Raw genomic sequence first — 3,358 nt, forward strand, 5'->3', positions numbered from 1 at the left:
AAAAATGCTCTAATAACTTGAATTCTTTTGTGGAGTCAATTGAATACAATTCTCTTGTTGGATTTCGTATTTCTGCTCTATTTGATGTGAAAGGCTGATTTTCAAATTTCATGTAGCTTATGGATATTGATTCCTTTTTTTATAGAAGGTGTATGTATATGTAGGTCATTATTTTCTCAAGTTTGCTTTCCCAAATGGCTCAAGTTTGGTTTTCTATTTTGACTTCCTTGAAACTCTTCCACTATTTTATTGTGTAAGTACTTGTATTGAGATTGGATAGTCGTGTGAATAACTTTATGATCCTGAGTTCTTTACTTATCCATGTAGCTCTATTTTTTTTTTTTTTACCAACTTTATGGAGTTAGTGATTGCAAGTTTCTGGAGTACATTTTTTTCTAGTCTACGTCAAATGAAATTTGAAGAGGACGTGATATAACGGGTTCTATTTCTGCAGTATGTTTGCATATGGACCATATTATTTATGCAGTTGTTCTAGAATACGTTTGTTTCTGTTGTACAGTTTCAAAGTTAAATAGTTCAATTACATTGTTTTAACAACCTTTATTACAAAAATGCAGGGAGCACAAAAAAAAGATTGAAAGACAAAGTTCAATGGGAAATGAAAGGCATACTGATGATTTTCCTAATTGGTTTTGTGCATGTGTAGGTGTCTAATAAAATGACATTGAATTATAAGTGTATTTATCCCATGATATTATTGGTTACGAGTTGGTTGTTTTTATTTGTAGATCCTTCAACTATCAGCACAAGGACATGCAAGTGACGACCTTTTAAGCTTAGCAGTTGGTCCAGGACCAGTGGTGCATCGATGCTCTACATTGATGGTGAATGGATTTAGATTCCAAACAAAAGAGCTTGAGTCGAGAATGACAATGCAAAATTGTGGCGTTCTTGTGTGAGGAGATGATTCAGACTCTAAAAAGGAGTATTATGGCATAATAGAGGACATTTACTAGTTGTCTTATAGGGAAAATAGGAAAGTTTACCTCTTCAGGTGTCATTGATGGGATGTGGCTCATTTAGTAAAAGAATATAAGATTGACAAATACGGTTTCACAAATTTGAACACTCGTTGTGCCTTGCGTATAGATGAACCATTTGTGTTGGCATCTCAGTTTGAACAAGTCTTCTACTTGAATGATATGGTTGACAAAGAGTGGCTTGTCGTTGTAAAACCAAATACTTGTGACCTTTATAATATGCCTGAAAAGAATGATAGTTGTATAGAGGTTAAAGATGAAGTGTTACTGAATGGAAAAGCTTATCAACAAGAGGAAATTGAATTTAATATGTTGCGTACTGACGATCAAGAAATTGATATCGTGGTGTCTTTACATAGGGGTGGTGTTGAACCACAAAGCATTAATTATAATGATGCAAGTGAACAGGCTCAGAAAAGTGTGCATAATCAGGAAGAGGATTTCATTGATGACAACCATATAGATATGTGGGAGAATGAAGAATGCGAAGAAGAGAACATTGACATAGAGGACAGCGATATGGAGTGACCAAAGAAATAGCTTTCTATCGCATCACGTTCATCACAGATTTTTGCAGAAAGTGCACATCCCATTCTAGAGATTGAAAATAGTGGTCCAGGTTTGTTCTTTATTGTAATTTAATTATGATTTCAGTTGGCATTTCTTGAAACAATATGAAGTTATTTAGATTATTCATCTAAGAGCTGTTACTTATATAGGAAAATTATAATTTTGAACTCTCTCTCAAACCCTGTTGGATCACTATGTTATTGGGTGATTTGTTGTTCTTTTCCAGTACTCTTAATGCTAATTTAGGTCCATTCTCATAGTTCAGAATTATGAAGACTGCATTTTGTTCACTAGTTTTTGAAACATGATAGATTTTCTTGGTCCCTCGATGAAATATGTATGTCTGTGAGTGGGACATATTTATGCTAACTTCTTTCTTTGATAAGATTATTATCCGTGTAAAGCTCATGGAATATAATCATATGTTATAAAAGTTTTTACAATGTTAAGAGTGTGATATATGAAAGTAGAACTTTATTTAATGTGTCAAGATATTTTTTTTTTTGATTAAGCACCGGGTGTCCGAGTCTCTTTGAGCCCGACTAATCCCGGGGGTGCACAGGCCCTGGCAAGAAAGTGCACCACTTTATTTAATGTGTCAAGACATGGTCAAGTCAATTGCCACCGTGGAAACCCACCGAGGGTGAAGATATGGTTCGAGTGGAATGAACTTTCAGTTATATGTTTCTTAAACTTCCCTTTTTATATATAAAAAAGATGCTTATTAAACTTCTGTTTATAACTTTGTGTTATATTAGTTGAATATAAAATCTGGTTAACTTGTGTTATATATATTGTGGTGATTCCAATTTCAATTCTTGAACAACCTAATTTCTTTTTATCTAGAATTTCAATTCTTGAATAGACTACTTTTTCTTTCACAATTCAGTATGGTTCTTACCAATCAAGATGGCTATATTGTGATTTTCTGTTTTCTTATTTCTCTTAATAGCAGGGACAAGGTTCTTAAACTATTACAAATAGAGATGATTAAAGAGGAGTTTGAAGACACCTTGTGTTTTATTTATGTCAAAGGCGTCGAAGAAGGAGGCATTTGTAGATATCTAATATTTTGTTGTTTTTTGTCAAAGGTGTCAAAACAAGGAGGAGTTTGAAGACTGGATACACTTTATGTTTTATTCCTTTTGGTGATATGTAAATGCATACAATGGCACTATGATCAAGTATTGGTATGATAAAGTATTGGGTAGTGTATGGTTAATTGACTATTTAGTAGGTATTTATTTATAATATTCCGCTTGAGAAATGCATTTGGTGTTTGTTGAATTATATGCTTTTAATATTTGATGAAAATTGATAGACATACTTGTATATTCAATTTAGAAAAGCAGGTAGCCATGAAAATCAACCAGCCCAGTATTTGTTGAATTATTGAAAAAATGGCTTTAGTGGCTACTGAACTTTGCCACAAAAAATAATTAGCATTTGTAGCGATAATAAGTTGCTACTACAAAGTCATTCTTTAGTGGCGATTATAGTCTTACCTCTTTAGTGGCGACAAAAGTCGCTACTAATTTTTTTTATAGTGGCGACCTTGCCAAAACTCACAGATTGAGTAATTCTTTTTGTAGCGATATCCTTCAATTTTAGGGGTGACTAGATTCTTTTGTGGAGACCTTTTTTGTCGCCACAGATAACAATCAGCAACGGAGTATATCGAGCGCCCCCAGAGTCGCCACAAAAGACTTTTAGTGGCGACTTTAGGATCTTAAATAGCAACTTTTGTCGCCACAAAAAGACGCGTTTCTTGTAGTGGTGTTGGACAT

The 3,358-nt window shown here is 33.8% G+C and overlaps 1 long non-coding RNA gene across 1 annotated transcript; it reads left to right on the forward strand.

The window, feature by feature from the left end:
• The first annotated feature begins 375 nt into the window (after window positions 1-375).
• LOC132066877 (uncharacterized) lies at window positions 376-2,832 on the forward strand. The gene is made up of 3 exons (XR_009416955.1): window positions 376-663; window positions 750-1,620; window positions 2,524-2,832. It is a non-coding gene; the product is annotated as an uncharacterized LOC132066877 (long non-coding RNA).
• Window positions 2,833-3,358: the final 526 nt, after the last annotated feature.

Source organism: Lycium ferocissimum, chromosome 8, assembly GCF_029784015.1.
Source record: "Lycium ferocissimum isolate CSIRO_LF1 chromosome 8, AGI_CSIRO_Lferr_CH_V1, whole genome shotgun sequence".
NCBI lineage: Eukaryota > Viridiplantae > Streptophyta > Magnoliopsida > Solanales > Solanaceae > Lycium > Lycium ferocissimum.